Source organism: Prionailurus bengalensis, chromosome B2 (assembly GCF_016509475.1).
Source record: "Prionailurus bengalensis isolate Pbe53 chromosome B2, Fcat_Pben_1.1_paternal_pri, whole genome shotgun sequence".
Taxonomy (NCBI): Eukaryota; Metazoa; Chordata; class Mammalia; order Carnivora; family Felidae; genus Prionailurus; species Prionailurus bengalensis.
The window spans coordinates 97,298,567-97,321,101 of NC_057349.1; the positions used below are offsets into that span (position 1 = coordinate 97,298,567).

Sequence of the window (22,535 nt, forward strand, 5' to 3'; positions counted from 1 at the left end):
GGCGCGCGGCGCCCCGCCCCATTGGCTGCCGAGAGCCGCGCGCGCTCTCGTGCAGAAGCGCGCGCGCAAAGGCAGGTTCGCGCTCCTGGTCGGCTACAAGCACCTGACGGAGGGGATGCGAGACAGAGGGTGGCGTCAGGCTGTGGACCGCAGAGCAGAGGCTCCCCACCCTGTGAATACAGGCGTCCAGCGCTTTGAACAACTGAATCTCGGGGGTCTTGGCCCTCTGTCGCCCACCGCTTTGGGATTCCCTGCGTACTAGAAGTCTGAGGAGTTACTTCACACAGCAGAAAGAGGGACGGCCTCCGCCGTGAGAATTACGTGAGTTCCCCGAGAAAGCCTTCCGGCAGGTGCCTTTGCAGGTTTTTGCTTGGTGGTTTCTTAGCATAATTTCCTCCCTCATCCTATTTGGAAGGAGTAATAACGTCTGTTAATTATTTCGGGCAGGGGAGCCCAGTGGCTTCCGACCTTTTTTTTCCTTTTAACTTCAAAGTGTCAACATCAGCGTTGTCCAATAGCCTTTCTGCGATAATGGAAAAATTCTATATCTGCATTTTCTAATACGGTAGCCACTAGCCACTTGTGGCTGCTGAGAGATTGTGACTTAGCTACGGCGACCGAGGAAATTAATTTTTCATTGAACTTAATTTAAATGTAAATAGTCCCATGCGGCTAACGGTGCCGTGTTGGAGAGCGCAGGTCCAAGTTCTCTCCCAGTGTAAGCCTGGTCTTAAGGTGGCTAATGTCCGGGTTTGCTTGGTACTTGGAGGGGTTCGCGAGGTGCAGCACAAACCTGCAGCCAGGGCAAAAACCTGGGAAGTCCTGGGCAAACCGCGTAACTGCAAGCTCCCGATTTCTGACATGCCCGAGGCCATGGGAGAGGCCACTCCAAGGAGCGCGCCGATACCACTGCTGGGCTGCAGGATATAAGCTAATGACCTGGAAAACGGTTTTCTGACAAGTATCTGACGAACACGTGTGGTAGAAAAAGTATTTCCTGGTGTTTTGTATCGTCCTGCTTTCATTTCTGCCTTGCAAAATTGCAGGGCTACTGTACTAGCTCCCATTCAGCTTATGGTGCTAATTTATGTTTCTGAGCATTCTTAAAGTTTTTAGCCAGTCTGTTCGGTTATTGTTTTGTATTTCTAAATTTGCTCGTGATGGCTAAATTTTGCTCCATTTTCTTTAGCGAGAAACTGAATTAGTAGGAAATTTGACTTACGTAACGATAAATGTATTTCCAGAGAAATAAGAAGAGAAAAAATGTCTTAATTTTCTTAAATGTTACCCTGTCACGTTTAGGTCTTTCTGTGTATTTCTGTTTCTGTGTATCTAAGAGTTCTTTCAGGCATCATCATGAGTAAATTGTTTAAACTCTGAAAAGTAATGTAGCACAATCAACAGCATGACAAAGGCACATACTCTCTGACCCAACAAGTCCACTTCTAGGAATTTATTTTAAACATATACTAACCTTGTATAGACACCATGACTAACTGCAGTATTGTTTGTAATAGTTAAAAAAAAAAAAAAGGCTAAAAGAGAATGTGAAAGAAATCACGTTTTCCCCTTCCCTTCCTGGAACAAAGGGTGTCAGAGAACAGGTAAGAAGAGGAGGACAGGGGTGCCCGGCTGGCTCAGTGGGTAGAGTGTGGGACTCTTGATCTTGGGGTTGTCAGTTTGAGTCCCATGATGGGTGGAGAGATTTTTTTTTTTTTAATCTCAAAAAAAAAGAGGAAGAAGAGGAAGAGGGCATTAGAGGATAAGGAGAAAGCATCAGCCTGATACAGGTATTGGATCATGAGTAGAGTAAGAAGAGGGGCGCCTGGGTGGCTCAGTCGGTTAAGCATCCGACTTCAGCTCAGGTCACGACCTGGGTGGCTCAGTCGGTTAAGCGTCCGACTTCAGCTCAGGTCACGATCTCGCGGTCCGTGAGTTCGAGCCCCGCGTTGGGCTCTGTGCTAACAGCTCAGAGCCTGGAGCCTGCTTCCGATTCTGTGTCTCCCTCTCTCTCTGACCCACCCCCGTTCATGCTCTGTCTCTCTCTGTTTCAAAAATAAATAAACTTAAAAAAATTTTTTTTAAAAAAATGAGTAGGGTAAGAAGAGTTTCCATGCAGGGGAGGGGGCAGCAGTGAGTGGGAGTCTGCTTATGTTCAGAAGGATTGATCAAATAAGTAAATATATTAAGGATAATGAAGGTCCAGTTTCTCACTCTCAGAGAAGGGAGTTACAAATATGAAAAGAGAGACCAGTAGAATGAACTCTGTAGTGTTGGATTAGAATTAGCAATATCAGTGACTGGACATACATACAGATATAGAAATAAATATAGTTGTATATGGGTGTGTGTGTGTGTGTGTGTGTGTGTGTGTGCATTTTCCCTGGCTTTGTCCACTGAGAAGGCCTGTTAGCAGAGGCACCCCATTAATAATAATGAGCACATATTGGGCCCATTATTGGGTGGTAGCTTCTAAATATTATTCTCCCCTAAAGGAAACTAAGAATCCTTGGAGAAATAACTGATTCCACCACTGGGGCAGTGGAAAAACACAAGTTTAGCCTGGATCATGTTGTTGTGCCAGAAAGTAAGAAAGTGCTCAAAGAATTGATGGGAGGGGGGGAGCGCGCCTGGGTGGCTCAGTAAGTTGAGCTTCCGACTTTGGCTCAGGTCTTGATGTCACTGTGAGTTCAAGCCCCGCGTCGGGCTCTGTGCTGACAGCTCAGAGCCTGCAGCCTGCTTCAGATTCTGTGTCTCCTCCTCTCTCTGCCCGTCCCCTGCTCTGTCTCTCTGTCTCTCAATAATAAATAAACGTTAAAAAAATTAAAAAAAAAAAAGAATTGATGGGGACATGAAAACAACATACAGCTTGAATAGGCTCCCCCTGGCCAAACCTGGGACATTTTGAACATCAAAATAATATTGGTCAACATGTAATAATCCATTGAATAAAACAGGAAACCGCAAGCCTATATTGATACATTTTTTTAGGTTTTATTTATTTTTGAGAGAGAGAGAGAGAGAGAGAGAGAGAGAGAAAGAGAGACAGGGAGGGGCAGAGAGAGAGGGGGAGAGAGAGAATCCCAAACAGGCTCTGCACTGTGAGTGCAGAGCCCAACTTGGGGCTTGAACCCACGAACTATGAGATCATGACCTGAGCCAAAACTGAGAGTTGGATGCTCAATCGACTGAGCCATCCAGGTGCCCCGCCTATATTAATGTATTTAAATGAATGAATAAATTGAATATTTAATGAGGAATAAGATATTTACATATTTTAAAAGTTCCTCCCCCCAAAATACTTATTAATTACAAATGGAAAAAAAATGATAAATTTATAGTGGAGAAGTCTGTCAGATCCCACATTAATCAAATGGTCAACATGAATAGCATCCAATTGGATAAATAGAAATTGTATGCCACCTGATGGAATGTAGTTAGAAGATCACAACATCACTTCTGTTATATTCCTGCCGAAGATACATGACATGATGCTTATATGAGAAAGCATCAGACAAATCAAATTAAGGTTCACTCTATAAAATAGCTAGCTTGTAATCTTCAGAAGTGTATGGCTATAAGAGTCAGGGAAAGATTGAGGGACTGCACCTGACATAAAGGACATTATTGGAAAACTAGTGAAATTTGAGTAGAGTCCGATAATTAGATGGTAGTAATGTATAATGTTCCTGATTTTGATAATTATATTGTGTCCATGTAAGAAAACATTTTTATTCGTAGAATATATATATAGAAAAGCATTCAAGAGTAATCGGATATTAGGTCAGCAACTTACTTAAGTATTCTGCTGGGTGGGACAGAGTTGTAGGGAGGTTATTGTATACAGACTTTCAGACTTTTAGCTTCAGTTTACCTACATTTTCAAAGATACCTCAGGTCCTGTATTTCCCATGTTTCTTGAGAATTCTATAATGTAATTCACTTGCTTTTTTTCCACCATAGGCTTAGGATTCAACTATTCCGGTTCTGCTAAATCAGTTGTCATTAGTCCAGTTGCTTTCCAGCTTCCAGTAGTCTTATTTTATTTTCTCTCCTCCTGCTCTCTATGTCTTTGTGTGTCAAAAATCTTTTTACTGTCATTTTGGTGGGATTTCAGGAAGGAGCAGATCTAACCATGTATTCAACTTGCTATCTTAAATGGCAGTTTCCTCTGTTTTACTTCACTCTTTAGTAAAGTAATTAGAGTGTGTCTTATGCCCCCCACCTTCACCCATTAGCTGATAACCTCATGGAGAATATGAACTGTGTCCTGTTTATATTTGTATACTCAAGTACTTGCCTTAGTAAAGTACTCAGTACACTTGTTACATTGAATTTACATTGTAATTCAAATGTACATCTGCTTTAAATGGTTTTTCCATTGATACATCAGTAGAAACTTATACTTCTATTTTCCAAATTCTCTAATATGCAAAAAAAAAAAAAAAACCCCACAGTAAGTTAACTCCTAATGCCCATAAACTTTGCATGCCTGACTGGAATGACCTGAACACATGGAACATGTAAATCATATTCACTCATTACACTTTGCAAAGAGTCTCATGTATTCACTCTGGTGACCAATCTCATTTCCAAATCTCCAACCCCAAAATAGAGTACTTTATAGCCTCTGCATTGGGGTATTTTTAAAACAATGAAGTTTAATCACATTTACCTGACAGATTATCTGGTTATAAATGTATATTTCTCTTAGATGAATTTTATTAGAACTTTAACTTTGTATCAATATATTTTTAAATAAATGTCTCCTCAATAAAGAAATGAATAGAGGGGTGCCTGGGTAGCTTAGTCGGTTAAGCGTCCAACCCTTGTTTTTGGCTCAGGTCATGATTTCACAGCTCATGAGATCAAGCCCTATGTTGGGCTCTGTGCTGACAGTGCACAGCCTACTTGGGATTCTCTCTCTCCCTCTCTCTTTCTCTCTGTCCCTCCCCACTCGCCCTCTCTCCCTCTCTCCCTCTCTCTCTAAATAAATAAAAACTTTAAAAAAAGAAATATTCATGAATATGTGTACTCCAGTATTTGTATATTGTGAGTGGCCAAATTCTGATCATTGAATCCATTTCCCAATAACAGGAAGACTCATGGTTAATTAGATATATAACATATGGTGCTTTTTTTCTCCTATAGCCAGAATTCATGAGTCCAGGAAGCAAGGGGTAAAAATGGGAATGGTAAATCTCACTATTAACCCTAATAATTCACTAGCACAATTTTGCTTCCTGTCCCCATGACCTTATTTATGTTCCACTGGTCTAGAGGTCTTTGTTCCAAGGGGAGGAATGTTTCTACCAGACGATACAACAATGATTCCACTGAACTGGAAGTTAAGACTGCCGACTGGCCACTTTGGGTTCCCCATGTGTCTGAATCAACAGGCAAAGAAAGGAGTTACTGTGCTGGCTGGGGTGATTGATCCTGACTACCAAGGGGAAATTGGACTACTCATCCACCATAGAAGGAAAGAAGAGTATGTCTGAAATACAGGGGATCCCTTTGTATTACCACGCCCTGTGATTAAGGCCAATGGAAAACTACAACAACCCAACCCAGACAGAACAACTAATGGCTCACATCCTTCAGGAATGAAGATTTGGGTCACCCTAACGCTAAAAAATCATGCATGACCACCTCAGATGCTGGCTGAAGACAAAGGGAAAACAGAATGAGTAGTGGAAGAAGGTAGTTATAAATACAAGCAATGACCATGTGACTAGTTATAGAAGTGAGTACTATAATTGTCATGAGTATTTATCCTTACTTTGTTATGCATGTGTGTGCGTGTATTTCACAAATACCTTTGTTTTCTTCCCTGTTGTATTTCCTTATCATATAATGTAAGATATATTGACTTTATGTCATAATATTTAAGTATTGTTAATTTTACATTATAGAATTTGAATTATGGGATATCAAGAAGACTGAACATCATTCAACAATATTACCTCCCTTTCAAGGGAAAGGGTTAGTATGTTTTTGGTTTATGCAAGATATTATATCATGTTAAGTAGAATTATGACCTTGTTATTGTCATTATTTAGAGATTAAATTTGGTTTAAGGAGATGCATATGGGTTCCAAGTTGACAAGGGGTGGACTTCTTTCTGATGGTTAATTGTATATATCAACTTGACTGGGCCATGGAGTGCCCAACATTTAGGCAAACATTATTTGGGTTTGTCTGTGAGGATGTTTCTGGATAAGCTAACATTTGAATGAGTACACTGAATAAAGCAGATTGCCCTCCCTAATTTGGGTAAGCTTTACTGAATCAATTGAAGACTTAAGTAGAACAAAAAGGCTGGGTCAGAGGGGACTCCTCCTCCCTGATTGCTTTGAGCTGGGACATTGATTTTTTTTTTTTTTTCTGCCTTAAGACTTGAACTGAAACATCAGCTCTTCTTGGGTCTTAAGTCTGCAAGCTTGTGGACTGGAACTGAAACCATTGGCTGTTCTGGTTCTTAGGCCTTCCGACTCACAATGTAACTACACATCAGCTCTTCTAGGTCTGTAGCATGCCAACTGTAGATCTTGGGTCTTTTCAGCCTCCATAATCATGTTAGGCAATGCTTTACAATCCATCTCTCCTCCCCACTCTCTCTATCTATATCTAGTTCTCTCTCTCTCCCTCTCTCTATATATATCCTATTGGTTCTATTTCTCTGGAGAACCCTGACTAACAGATATATTTTAATTATATATTGAAAGGTGATTGCCCTACTTAAAAAATCTTATTGTTCAATGCTTATTAATAACCATATATGGATTTTATGTATCTTTTGATAGTTTCAAAGTATGTTTTATTATTATTTGTTATCCATTTAATTTGTTGGGATATATAGATTGCTAAAGAAATGAATAAGATGCTATTTCTATACAGTATGCCTTCTTTAAATCAAGTTTTAAGTATTCTTCAAGAAGCATAGAAGGATGATAACAAGTAGACTTGCTCCAAATGTTGCCATAGGTGAACTGGACAACATGAACTTCCTGAGACATGGACATTCATAGACTTACCTTGTTTGTAACATTTGCTTCCTTCTGCCTCTGTTGTCATGTACACAGTGAACGTGACTTACTTACAAAGAAGGCAGTGTCAAATTGTTTGCTATGTTTCTTTTGTAACGGATTTTATTTTTCTTCCAATTTTAGTCCTGCCTAATTGTTCCATTCAAGTAAAGTCATTTAATCTCTCCTGTTCTGATTGATACTTTAATTATCCAGGTTTAACCAGCTGTGTCCACCTCAGCCTTTTATGAAGAAAGGAGAGCTGTGGTTTCTGAATTTGAGTAATGAAACTATAGACAGGATCATTTTTTTCTCCCCAAAATTAGAGAAAGAAATTACCCACAAAAAGAGTACCATGGGGGTGGTGGTTGCCTATCCAGTCCCCTTTATTAGTCTCTTAACATTTTAAAGACAATGACAGTTATTTAAACTAATTACTTGAGGGGCACCTGGGTGGCTCAGCTGGTTAAGCATCTGACTCTTGATTTCTGCTCAGAACATGACCTCACAGTTTGTGAGTTCAAGCCCTACATTGGGCTCCACGCTAATGACAGTGCATAGCCTGCTTGAGATTCCCTCTCTCTCTCTGCCCCTTCCCTACTTGTTCTCTCTCTGTGTCTCAAAATAAATAAATAAACTTTTAAAAATAAAATAAAATAAAATAAAATAAAATAAAATAAAATAAAATAAAATAATGACTTGAGAGGCACCTGGCTGGCTCAGTTGGTAGAACATGCAACTTTCAATCTGGGGGTTGTGAGTTTGAACCCCATGTTGGGTGTAGAGATTACTTAAAAAAAGGAAAAGAGATTGGGGCACCTGGGTTGCTCAGTCAGTTAAGCGTCCGACTCTGGATCTTGGCTGAGGTCATGATCTCACAGTTCATGAGTTTGAGCCCCACACTGGGTTCTGCACAGATGGTAAGGAGCCTGCTTGGGATTCTGTCTCTCCTCCCTACCCCTCCCCCACTTGTGCACGCTCTCTCTCTCAAAATAAATAAGCTTTAAAAAAAAGATTATATGATGATGAAATGAGTTAAAAAAGTAATTATTTGATTTTATAGCAAAGAAATATATATATGCATATAAATATTATATATAAATATACTATATTATATATAAATATATATACATATAAATCTTGGACTTGTCAGATCTCATTTTGACTCCTCTGGAGCACCTCGATTGTATTCCTAGATCTTCAGAGACTGGATTCTATGTGCATTTGAAAATAACTACTAGCTGAAGTGATAGAGGCAATAATGTGACTGTAGAACTAACAGGTAGGCTTCTATCAAGACAGTCTATCTCTTGGCTCACTTTTGGTTTCAAGAAACAGAAACCAACTCAAGTTAACTTAAGCAACAAGTGGAAAATACAAGAATGAAACCAAGGCCATGTCTCAGGGATGAGACATTCTCTCTTTGTTCCACTCTATGTATCTTAACTACCTAATCTTCGTGGTAGAAAATATGACTGCAAAAAATGTTTTTTATATCTTCTGCATTTAAAGATTTCAACCTAAACACAGACCAGATCTCTTACTCCCCGTTCCAAATTTTCCAAGACTGAATCTCTGTCCAGTCCAAACTGTATCTAACAATGTTAGGGGACATAATTTATAACCATGGCTGCTTGGAGACTATCCTGTGACTATGTAGATAAGGGGAAAGGGAGAAGTTTGCAGAGAAAGGAGAGCCGATGTCAAACTTAATAGGGGTCATTTGCAAGACCCTTCACTTTCCTCCTAATGGAAAATTGATATTAAACAGTACCTTAGGTGCACCTGGGTGGCTCAGTTGGTTGAGCATCCAATTCTTGATTTCAGCTCAGGTCATGATCTTATAGTTCATGGGATCAAGACCTGCCATGGGCTCTGCACTGATAGTGTGGAGCCTGCTTGGGATTCTCGATCTACCTGTCTGCCCCTCCCCCACTTGTGCTTTCTCTCTCTCTCTCTCTCTCTCTCTCTCTCTCTCTCTCTCTCAAAAAATAAATAAATAAACTTAAAAAAAAAACACAGCTTGCTGGAGTCCATGTTGAGGAAGAGGAAATGGATGGTGTAAAAAGTAGATTGGGTAAAAGGAAAACTTTTGAGGTAACTGGGTTTTTGGTGACTTTCTTTAATTCAAACCATAAGTATGGTTTCTTGAAATACAGCTCATTATTTGGGCCATTCTTACACAAAGAGATTTAATTGAGTGTGGAAAATTTATTACTGGATTTTGAGCCATCTTCAAATTCAGATATATGTTAAGTATCCAGATCAGCTTTGTAGAAATTCAACTCAAATATAATCACACCTGAAATGACTAGAATGGACAAGTAGTGACTCAGTTATTTTCATCCTATAAACCAATGGGTTACAGCCTGAGATCCCTAGACTTCTAAGAGTACATAAAGAATTAAGCAAAACTAAAAGGCAACCAATGGAATGGGAGAAGATATTTGCAAATCACATATCAGATAAAGGGTTAGTGTCCAAAATCTGTAAAAAACTTATCAAACTCAACACCCGAAAAAATAATCCAGTGAAGAAATGGGCAAAAGACATGAATAGACACTTCTCCAAAGAAGACATCCAGTTGGCTAACAGACACATGAAAAAATGCTCAACATCACTCATCATCAGGGAAATACAAATTAAAACCGCAACGAAATACCACCTCCCTCCAGTCAGAATGGCTAAAATTAACTCAGGCAACAACAGATGTTGGCAAGGATGCAGAGAAAGAGGATCTCCTCTGCATTGCTGGTGGGAATGCAAAGTGCAGCCACTCTGGAAAACAGTATGGAGGTTCCTCATAATGTTAAAAAAAGAACTACCCTACAACCCAGCAATTGCACTACTAGGTATTTATCTAAGGGATACAGGTATGCTGTTTCGAAGGGGCACATGCACCCCAATGTTTATAGCAGCACTATCCACAATAGCCAAAGTATGGAAAGAACCCAAATGTCCATTGACAGATGAATGGATAATGAAGATTTGGTATATATATAGAATGGAGTATTACTTGGCAATCAAAAAGAATAAAATCTTGCCATTTGCAACAACATGGATGGAACTAGAGGGTATTATTATACACTAAGCAAAATAAGTCAGAGAAAGACAAATATCATATGACTTCACTCATATGTAGAATTTAAGATACAAAACAAATGAACATAAGGGAAGGGAAGCAAAAATAATGTAAAAACAGGAGGGCCATAAAACATAAGAGATTCTTAAATACAGAGAATAAACTGAGGGTTGCTGGAGGGGCTATAGGTGGGGAGATGGGCTAAATGGGTAAGGGGCATTAAGGAAGACACTTGTTGGGATGAGCACTGGGTGTTATACATTGGGTATGAATCACTGGAATCTACTCCTGAAATTATTATTGCACTATATGCTAACTAACTTGGATGTAAATTACAAATAAATAACCAGAAAATAAATAGGCACAAAATGAGATAAAGACATTTTCATATTTCACTGTACTGATCAGCTAGTGGTGTCAATAAATTTGTTCCCTGTGCCATCTAACATTAAAAGGGGCTTACTTTAAAAAAAAAAAGAAAGATCCATAAGCTATTTCCAATATTTCATAAGCCCAAAAGAAATCATAAATTTACCTGACGCAAAGCTACTTAAAAAACATCAAAATTTTCTGTTTATACTGTAATTATACCAAGGCAGGAAGTAAGCCTATTATTCCATGCTGATCCTAAGCTCTGTATATATCTATTTGTCTGTCTGTCTGTCTATCTATCTATCTAGATATATGCACACATACATACACACATATACATAAACACACAAATGCATACATAATACATACAATAGTTCATTAAATAGATTCTGGGTAAATGAATTACATCCTGGGAGAAATGTGACTTTAATAAATTTATATGTGGCCACTATTATTCTGTTTATATTCTAAAGGCTATAGAAAAAGAAATTTAAAGTTCAAGATTACCAAAGTCAACTTTCCTGGACATCTATAAACATGAGATAACTAGGCATCTCTCTAAAATAATAAGGTCTAAAATAATGACCTCTGGAAAATCCTCCTACTTTCCTCTTAAAATATATTAAAATATCATCTAGCCCATTATTAGAAGATGTATTGATTAGGATAGTATAATGCCTTAATGATGAAGACTTGTGGGTGATAAGTTGTTACCAGAAATGTTCTGCCTTTAGAGCATGAATTTTGATCATCCTGTGAATGTCAAGACCTTGGATGTTTAGGATTTCCTGAAAGTCCTCATCTCCATAATGATCACAAGCACTTGTTTATTCTTCTGCTTCATTCCATGATTAGGCCTTCTCAACCCAGATGGGAAGAACAAGATGGATAGGGGGCGCCTGGGTGGCTCAGTCAGTTAAGCGTCCGACTTCATCTCAGGTCATGATCTCTCAGTTCGTGAGTTTGAGCACCGTGTTGGGCTCAGTGGTGACAGCTCAGAGCCTAGAGCCTGCTTCAGATTCTGTCTCCCTGTCTCTGCCCCTCCCATGCTCATGCTGTGTCTCTGAAAAATAAATAAACATTAAAATTTTTTTAAAAAATAATTAAGATGGATGGGAAAGGTTTCTAAAATATTTATTCTCTACCTGTAGTCCACACTGTCCGAGATCTTTCATGCCCTTAGCAGTGGTACACACATTTACCTGAAATCCACTTTGGAGCAAAGCCACTCCTCTTCCTATAGCCAAGATATCTCAGTAGGTCATTTTGAGCAGCCTTGAACACTTCTCTCACCTCATCAAGGCTCAAACCTCTGCACTAAGTTGTTTTCCATTTTGCCTTTCAGAAAATGATTACAGTTGACCCTTGAACAACATGGGTTTAAACTGTGGAGGTCTAATTATACATGAATTTTTTTTGATAAATACAGTACAATACTATAAATATATTTCCTCTTATGTTTGTCTTAATAACATTTTCTCTAGCTTTATGGTAATAATACAGAATATAATACACATAACATACAAAATATATGCTAATCGATTGTTTATGTTATCAGTAAGGCCTCTAGTCAACAGGAGGCTATTAGTAGTTAAGTTTTGGGGGAGTCAAAAGTTATACATAGATTTTCCACTGCACAAGGGTCATTGCCCCAACTTCTACATTGTTCAGGTCAACTGTAATCCCAATTCAAATAAAAAAGTCCATAATTGCAACTTCCATCTTTAAATGTACCCTCTACTGGGGCACCTGGGTGGCTCAGTCAGTTAAGCATCTGATGTCGGCTCAGGTCATGATCTCACAGTTTGTGGGTTCAAGTCCTGCATCAGGCTCCATGCTGACAGCTCAAAGCCTGGAGCCTGCTTCAGATTGTGTGTCTCCCTCTCTCTCTGTCCCTCCCTGGCTTGCACTCTGTCCCTCTGTCTCTCAAAAATAAATATATGTTAAATGTACCCTCTCCTTCAGTCTTGGAAATGATATATCTAAGTTTGAAAATAAGTTAATGAGATTAGAAGCAATAATGAAGACACAAATTCTAATAAGACTTACTACTTTTTTAAAGCATTGGTTTAAGTATAAAGCTACACAGAAACAGACCCATAAATACAGAGAACAACTGATGACTGAGAGAAGGGAGAGAGTAGGGGGAATGGGCAAAATCAGGGGAGGGGAGTGGTAGATACAGGCTTCCAGTATGGAATGAATAAATCACAGGAATAAAAGATACAGCACAGGGAATATAGACAGTGGTATTGTAATAGCACTGTATGGTAACGGATAGTAGTAGCTGTACTTCTAGTGCATAAGGTATAGACTTTTTGAATCATTATGTTGTACACCTGAAACTGAATGTAACATCGTATATCAAATATACTTCAATAATAAATACATAAATAAATATAAGGCTACATATTTATTCAAAATTGATTCATATTTTATGATGGACTAATCACTTCTCAAATGTGCTTCTTTGTAAGGCTATGAAAAGGGAAGAGTAGGTAGGACATGCATTAATGAGTGTAAGGTTTTCTCACCCTTAAATACTTGTACAAGATGTTCTTTGTAAAGCAAATGTAGTGAAAATCCCCTTTTCTTCCTTGAAGCATCTGTGAATCTTTCTTCTTTATATAAAATGAGGTTTTTGGTGAACACATGACAAGGAAGAGGTTCAATGTAACAAGCAATCATGTTATTTCAAAGAGCTCCATCTCTAAGTTTCCACGCTGAAGCTTTTTAGATAGGATAGGTTGCAACATGTGAGCAATTTAAAAGTGTAACATTTCATTTACAGGTTCAGAGTAGCTTTCAATTCCCTTCCTAGTGTGCTTCTAATTAAATCTTAATTGTACCATACACTATGAAATGAAAGAAACACTGATATACTGGGTTTTCAATAAGAGAAAGTCAAGATGGCCCTCATAAAATGGCTAGCTAATCTAAAGAAAAGGAATAAAATGTGAAAACGAGCCTCAAAATTAAAACCTAACATTTGAAGCTGCATAATTATTAAGTTATCAGAAATAACATTTTTTGATAGACCCAGATGATTTAAATATATATGATTATAGTAGATCACCAGAATGCATGAGGAGTAGTGAGTAGGTAGCAAATGTAATAAAAATGATATATCCAATAATTTAAGTTGCTACTTTATCATATGCCAGTTTTCAAATACATCCTCATGAAATAAACATTTTTAAAGTTGATTTATCTTAAAGTCAAAAGAAGAAAGGACCAAAAATGTAAGTAGCCCAGTGCTACTTTCAAGATTTTTGTCTGAATTATGGGATAATTGTTACACTTGTTTCATTACTCCTCTTTGGCATGTTCTTGGGTAATTTATATTTTCAACTTAGAGTGACATAATTTTCAAAAACAAATCAATTCCCCTTCCATTAAAAAAATTTTTTTTCTAACCTTTTGTATTTATTTTTGAGAGACAGAGAGCACGAGCAGGGGAGGGGCAGAGAGGGAAGAAGACACAGAATCCAAAGCAGGTTCCAGGCTCTGAGCTGTCAGCACAGAGCTTGATGCGGGACTTGAACCCATGAACTGTGAGATCATGCTCTGAGCCAAAGACAGATGCTTAACCTGTTATGCCCAGAATTCGTGATCCCCAAAGACCACCAGGGAGCCAAGTCCAATGCAAAAGCAAAAGAGCCTTTATTCGAGCTAGCTCGAGCTCAATCCCCTACCTGCACTGTCGCAGCGGTGAGATACCGGGGAGAGAGAGCGAGTTTCAAAAGCACAAAGGTTTTATAGGGGTCTAGGGGCAGCTGATTGGCTGGGGAAGGGGCGTGGCCTCGGCCGATTGGCTGGGGAAGGGTCAGAGTCCTCTTACGCAGGTCTCTGGCGTGTTTTGGTCAGGAAGTTTGAATGGGTGAGAGGGAGGTTACTCAAGGGGAGGAGGCGTGGTCTAGGTGAAGGACACAACAAGATGGAGTAGGCTGGCATAGGCCTGCCCTTTCAAACCTACTGTGCCACACAGGTGCCCCAATTAAAAAAAATTTTTTTAATGTTTTTATTTTATTTTTGAGAGAGAGAGTGAGCAGGGGAGGGACAGAGAGAGAAGAGGACAGAGGATCCAAGGCAGACTCCACACTGACAGCAGAGATCCTGAGGTGGGGCTTGAACTCACAAACCGTGAGATCCTGACCTGAGCTAAAGTCTCTGACACTTAACCAACTGGGCCACCCAGGTGCCCCTCCCCTTCCATTTTTTAATTTTTCCTGTCTATAGAAGTCATAATTCCTAAAATGTGGTGATTTTGAATTTATTTTTTTTTTCTACGTTTATTTATTTTTGGGACAGAGAGAGACAGAGCATGAATGGGGAAGGGGCAGAGAGAGAGGGAGACACAGAATCGGAAGCAGGCTCCAGGCTCCGAGCCATCAGCCCAGAGCCCGACGCGGGGCTCGAACTCACGGACCGCGAGATCGTGACCTGGCTGAAGTTGGACGCTTAACCGACTGCGCCACCCAGGCGCCCCTGAATTTAGAATTTAAATGAGCACACTCTTCCATTATCCCCTGCAACTAGCTCTATAGAGAATTAATGAAATAATAACTTAAATGGTATACCAAGAAAGCCTCCAACAACTATGTGGAACTGAAAACAAAAGGTTTATTTCTCATGTCTAGAGGTCTAGAAGATAAGATCTCAGCCCTAGGTTTTTCTCATAGTCTGAGATTAGGAATTTATTCTTTCTTTCTTTCTTTTTTTTTTTTTTTTTGAAAAATTAAGTACAAAAAAAGCACATATGATAAGGTACCAAACACCCATGTTTCCACAACCCAGATTTTTTTTTTCAACGTTTATTTATTTTTGGGACAGAGAGAGACAGAGCATGAACAGGGGAGGGGCAGAGAGAGAGGGAGACACAGAATCGGAAACAGGCTCCAGGCTCTGAGCCATCAGCCCAGAGCCTGACGCGGGGCTCGAACTCCCGGACCGCGAGATCGTGACCTGGCTGAAGTCGGACGCTTAACCGACTGCGCCACCCAGGCGCCCCCCCACAACCCAGATTTTAACAGTTATTAGCATTCTGTCACATTTTTTGAAAGTCATTTCTATAAAAGTATTTTTTAAATTCCCCTTCATCTTTTCTCTAATCCCATTTCCTCCTACTCCCTCCCCAATCCAGACTATAACCCACATAATGTGATGTATTAGTATCTATTGCTGCATAACAAATTACTTAAAACATTTATTTTCTTACAGTTTCTGTGGATCAGGAATCCATGTGCTTTAGCTGGACTCTCTGGTCAGGATCTCTCACAATGTTGCAGTTGAGATGTTGCCCCGGGGCTGCAGTCATCTCTAGGTTCAATTGGGGTAGAACACTTCCAAGTTCACTCAGAGGTTGTGGGCAGGATTCAGCTCCTGGAGGATTGTCAGACTGAGGGCTTCAATTCCTTTATGGCTCTTAACTAAAGGCTGCCCTCAGTTCCTTGGCACATGGACCTCTCCACAGAGCAGCTCACGACATGTAATTTGTTTCATCAGAGCTAGAAGAGCCAGAGCCAACAAGAGAAAAGTCAGAATTTTTTTATACCCACTCTTGAAAGTGACACCATAACTTCTGTTCATTACAAGCAAATCGCTAAGCCCCAGTCACACCCAAGGTGGGGAGATTATACAAGGGCACGAAGACTAGGAGGAAGTATTCATTGGGGACTATCTTAGGGGTTGGCTACCAAATTGTGTCTTTCTGGCTATTATACTTTTCTATGAATATCTGTAAATGAACATTTTATATACATAAACATAAAAATGTGCAATGTTTCATGTTTCCAATTTGTAAAAATGATTATGTAAGTGTGTATTATTATGCATCTTGCTTTTTTCTTTCAACATTATATTTTTGACATCAATTCATGTTGATCTGTTTACATCTATTTAGTCCCTTTTAACCACTATTCAGTAGATTGTGTATTGAGTCTATAGATTACCACATTTTACTTAAAATTTTACTCATTCATTTTCCTGGTAATGGACATTTGTTTCCCTTTTTGGTTTTTTTTTGGTTTTTGGTTTTTGTTGTTGTTGTTGTTTTTGGGGTTTTTTTGGTGTTACAAAGTGACAATGAGCAACTTTGCACATGTACATATACCGGAATTTCTATAAACTTAGAAGTTATTTAAATGTTATAACATCCTTTCAAATTGTTCTCCTGAGAGATTATACCTGTTTATACTTATGCCAGTAGTTTAAGAGATTTACCTTTCCCCAACTTGCATGCCACCCCTTAATTGGTGATACATGATATCTAGTTGTTGTTATACTTGTTTTTTCCTAATTACCTGGAAGGTTGAGCATCTTGATGTTGATCACATGTTGATGAATCATTTGGGTTTCCTAATCCCTTCAGTTTCTGTTCATACTGTGGCCATCTTTCTATTGAGTTGTTTGTGCTTTTCATTACACTTTGATTATATGTTTTTTTGTCTTATAAAAAACATTTATGCAGTCAAATATCAATTCTTTGCCTTTATGATTCATACTTTCTGTGTCTAGTTTAAGAAATTTTCTATGACCCAAGATCCCAAAGATATTCCCTGTATTCTCTTCAAATGGTTTTAAAGTTTTGGGTTTTTTTTATCTTCAAGCTTCAGCCTGTCTGAAACTTGCTTCTATGTTTTGTTTGAAGTTGAGATCTTAATTTTATTTTTCTCTATGGAGAGTGAATTGTTCTGACATTGTTTATTAACTTATCCATCTTTTTACCCCAGATTTCAGTAATACCTCTGTTATAAATCAAGATCCCCTAAAAGCAGAAGTCTGTTTCTGGGCTTTCTATCCCCCTCAGCTGATCTCTTTGAACATTTCTGAATCAACTGATCTCTGTAATTGCTAAAGCTTTATAATGACTTGATATTTTAAAGAGCAAGTCCCACCTCCTTGTTCTTTTTTTTTTTTTTCCCAGAACTCTTTGGGATATTTTTAGATATTTACTCTCCCATTTGCATTTTAATCATTTTCTCAAATTACACTAAAAAATCTCACCTGGAATTTTGTTAAATTTATACATCAAATTGACATGCTTTGAAATCACATCTTCCCCAAGGAGCACATGGTAGGTACCTCTATTTAAAAAAAAAAAAAAAAAAACAACAGGGGCGCCTGGGTGGCGCAGTCGGTTAAGCGTCCGACTTCAGCCAGGTCACGATCTCGCGAGCCGGGAGTTCGGGCCCCGCGTCGGGCTCTGGGCTGATGGCTCAGAGCCTGGAGCCTGTTTCCGATTCTGTGTCTCCCTCTCTCTCTGCCCCTTCCCCGTTCATGCTCTGTCTCTCTCTGTCCCAAAAATAAATAAACGTTGAAAAATAAAATAAAATAAAATAAAATAACAAAAAACACCTCCTTATGTCCTTCATAATATGTTACAATTTTCTCCATAAAGAATATATACATCTTTTGTTAGATTTATTCCAGGTACCTTTATAGTACATTTACTATAGTGAATGGTATCCTTTTTCTACTAGTTTTTTAATTGTTTACATAATGCTGACTTATAGAAATGCCATTGATTTTTATGTTAGTATCATGTCAAGAAAATTAAACTTCTTCATTAATTTTATAAGTTTGACTATAAATTACTTTAGATTTTCTGTGTAGATTATTATAGCATCTGCAAATAACAATTTTTACTTTTTCTTTTCCTGAATGGACCTTTGTTTTGACCACCCAGCATCTGAACTCCTCTTTCTGTTTGAGGAATTTCATACTTTACAAGTCCAGTTGTAGGACAAAGACTGCTCCCTCTTTAGGAGCTTAAAATATTCCAAATTTCTTTCCCAGCTTTCTATACAGCTGGGGAACGAGCCATTACTGATGCTGTAGTGGTGACAGCAGTGACATTAAAAGCAGTGTTGGAGCAGAGCTGACATCAGTGTTAGCAGGGGTAGCAGTTGCAGTCAAGTTGCAGAAGCAAAAGTGATAATGGTCTATCAATAATGTCTAGGCTTCAGTGGTGGCAGCAAAGGATTCCTTGTCAGTCCATTTCTGCAGCCTGATATAGACACTTCAGGAAACTCAGCCTTAAGCCTGGTTTTTCAGCTCTCCCAATGATTCTGTGAGCTGTCAAATATTCTGGTTTAGAAGCTATTTATCTGCTTAATTAACCAGAGTCAGCATCTTGCTCATAACTAAGAACTCTAAGAAATATATTTTGGCTCTTTGAACCCCTTATTCTTTTTTTTTTTTTAATCCTAGTGGATTGTCAAGGATCTCCAGTACAGTGTTGAAAAATTGGAGTGATAGTATTTAGTATTGTCTTGCTCCTAGCTTTAAAAGGAATGTTTCTGGGGGCACCTGGCTGGCTCAATCAGTAGAGCATGTGATTCTTGATCTCAGGGTTGTGAGTTCTAGCCCCACATTGGGCATGGAGATTATTTATTTTTTAAAAAATGGGGGGCACCTGGGTGGCTCAGTTGGTTAGGCATCTGACTTTGGCTCAGGTCATGATCTCACAGTTTGTGAGTTCAAGCCCCACATCACGCTCTGCACTGACAGTGCAGAGTCTGCTTGGAATTATCTCTCCTCCCCTCTCTCTGTCCCTACCCCTGCCCACATTATCTCTTTCACAAACAATTAAAAACTTTGAAAAATATTTTTTAAAAATATTTCTGAAGTTTTACCACTCAGCATGCTGTTTGTATGTTTTTAGTAGGTATCAAATAATCAGGTTAGGGAACTTCTATTAATATTTTGCTGAGAAGTTTTTTCTTAAATCATGAATGGGTCACAATTAGGTCTTTAATCCATTTAGAATTTATTTTTGTGAATGAAGGAAGAAAGTGGTCCAATTTCATTCTTCTGCATGTTGCTGTCCAGTTTTCCCAACACCATTTGTTGAAGAGACTGTCTTTCTCCCATTGGATATTCTTTCCTGCTTTATCAAAGATTAATTGACCATCTAGTTATGGGTTCATTTCTGGGTTTTCTATTCTGTTCCATTGATCTATGTGTCTATTTTTGTTCCAGTACCATACTGTTTTGAACACTACAGCATTGTAATTTAACTTGAAGTCCAGAATTGTGATTCCTCCAGCTTTGCTTTTCTTTTTCAAGGCTGCTTTGGCTATTCAAGGTCTTTTGTTGTTCCATACAAATTTTGGGATTATTCTAGCTCTGTGAAAAATGCTGTTGGTATTTTGGTAGCGATTGCATTAAATGTGTAGATTGCTTTGGGTAGACAGTTTGACAGTATTTGGTCTTCCAGTTCTTTTTTTTTTTTTAATTTTTTTTAACGTTTATTTATTTTTTGAGACAGAGACAGAGCATGAACGGGGGAGGGGCAGAGAGAGAGGGAGACACAGAATCGGAAGCAGGCTCCAGGCTCTGAGCCATCAGCCCAGAGCCTGACGCGGGGCTCAAACTCACGGCCGGCGAGATCATGACCTGAGCTGAAGTCGGACGCTTAACCGACTGAGCCACCCAGGCGCCCCGGTCTTCCAGTTCTTAAGCATGTGATGTCTTTCCATTTCTTTTTCTTTTTTTTAATTTTTATTTATTTTTGAAAAGAGAAAGAGAACGCAAGTGGGGGAGGTGCAGAGAGAGAGGGGGATAGAGGATTCAAAGTGGGCTCTGTGCTGACAGCAGAGAGCCCGATATGGGGCTTGAACTTGAGAACTGCAAGATCATGACCTGAGCCAGTCAGATGCTTAACCAACTGAACCACTCAGGTACCCCAATCTTTCCATTTCTTTGTGTCATCTTCAGCTTATTTCATCAGTGTTTTATAGTTTTCAGAGCACACATTTTTTAGCTCTTTCATTAAGTTTATTCCTAGGTATTTTACTGTTCTGGGTACAGTTGTAAATGGGATTGACTCCTTAGTTTCTCTTTCTGATGCTTTGTTATTGATGTATAGAAATGCAACACATTTCTGTGCGTTGATTTTGTATCCTATAACTTTACTAAATTCATGTATCAGTTCTACCAATTTTTTGGTAGAGCCTTTGGGGTTTTCTGTATATAGTGTTACGTCATCTGCAAATAGTGAAAGTTTTATTTCTTCCTTGCCAATTTGGATGTCTTTTATTTCATTTTGTTGTCTGATTGCTATGGCTAGGACTTCCAGTACTATGCTAAATAACAGTGGTGAGAGTAGACATCCCTAGTTTGTTCCCAACTGTAAAGGAAAAGTTCTCAAATTCAAGGTGGATTAAAGAACTAAATATGAGACATGAAACCATAAACATCCTAGAGGAGAACACAGGCAATTATTTGCCTGTGTTTGACAGCAGTCATAGCAACTTCTTTCTAGATATTTCTCCTGAGGCTAGGGAAACAAAAGCAAAAATAAAATATTGGGACTTCATAAAAATAAAAAAAACTTCTTCTGCACAGCAAAGGAAACAATCACCAAAACTATAAGGCAACCTGTGGAATGGGAGAAGATATTTGACAGTGACATATCTAATAAAGGGTTATATCCAAAATGTATAAAGAACTTATAAAACTCAACACCCCAAAAAATGAATAATCCAATTAAAAATGGGCAGAAGACATGAACAGACATTTCTCCAAAGAATGCATACAGGTGGCCAACAGACACGTGAAAAGATGCTCAACATCACTGACCATCAGGGAAATATACAAATCAAAACTACCTCACACCTGTCAGAATGACTAAAATCAACAATACAAGAAACAACAGGTATTACTGAGGATGTAGAGAAAAGAGAACCCTCATGTGCTGTTGGTGGGAATGCAAACTGCCCCCACCCCGGAAAACAGTATGGAGGTTCCTCAAAGTTAAAAATAGAACTACCCTATGATTCAGCAATTGCACTACTTGGTATGTACCAAAGAATACAAAAATAATAATTCAAAGGGATACATGCACCATGACATTTATAGCAGCATTGTCTACAATATCCTCACTATGGAAACAGCCCAAGTGTCCATTGGCTGATGAATGGATAAAGAAGATGTGGTATATATATATATACAGTGGAATATTGCTCAGCCATCAAAAAAGTGAAATCTTGCCATTTGCAACAATGTGGATGGATGGAGCTGGAGAGTATAATGCTAAGTGAAATCAGTTAGTCAGAGAAAGACAAATACCATATGATTTCACTCATATGTGGAATTTAAGAAACAAACCACATGAGCAAAGGGAAAAAGAGAAAGAAGCAAACCAAGAAACAGACTCTTAACTATAGAGAACAAACTGATGGTTACCAGAGGGGAGATAGGTGGGGGGATGAGTTAAATAGGTGATGGGTATTAAAGAGTGCACTTTCTGTGATGAGCACTGGGTGTTGTAATAAAGTGCTGAATCCCTATATTGTACACCTAAAACTAATATTATACTATATGTTAATTAACTAGAATTTAAGTAAAAACTTAAAAATTAAGTAAAAAAGTTTTAACCAAAGAAAACTGCAAAAAAATCATGAATAAGGATTACATTTTATCAAATCCTTTTTAATATATCTTTTGAGGTAATCATATATTTCTTCTTTAACATGTTAATATGGTGAATTATATTAATAGTTTACTAAAGTTATTATTACATTCCTATAAATCCTATTTGATCATCTTAAATTTTTTTAATGTTTATTTATTTTTGAAAGACAGGGAAAGAGCATGAGTGGGGGAAGAGCAGAGAAAGAGGGAGACACAGAATCCCAAGCAGGCTTCAGGCTCTGAGCTGTCAGCACAGAGCCTGACGTGGGGCTCGAACCCATGAACCATGAGATCATGACCTGAGCCAAAGTCGGATGTTTAACCGACTGAGCCACCCAGGTGCCCCCTATTTGATCATTTTTATACAATGTTAGATTCAATTTTCTAATGTTTTATGTAATATTTTACATTTGTGTTCTTAAGTGAAATTACCTAAAATTTTATTTTCTTCTACTCTGCTTTGGGTGTTAAGGTTAGTCTAGCCTCGGAAAAAGAATTTGGTAACTTTCCCTCTTTCCTAATTCTCTAGGACAGTTTGTAAAGAGAGACTTTTTCTTTCAAGGATTGGTTAAAACTAACCTGGGCCTGTGTATTAATCATGTTTTTTATTTTGCTGTATTTTATGATGCTGTGAC

General features: G+C 38.5%; 1 long non-coding RNA gene across 1 annotated transcript; it reads left to right on the forward strand.

The window, feature by feature from the left end:
* The first annotated feature begins 48 nt into the window (after positions 1–48).
* Positions 49–7,214, forward strand: LOC122489835. Its single transcript, XR_006299020.1, has 2 exons — positions 49–321; positions 5,400–7,214. It is a non-coding gene; the product is annotated as an uncharacterized LOC122489835 (long non-coding RNA).
* Positions 7,215–22,535: the final 15,321 nt, after the last annotated feature.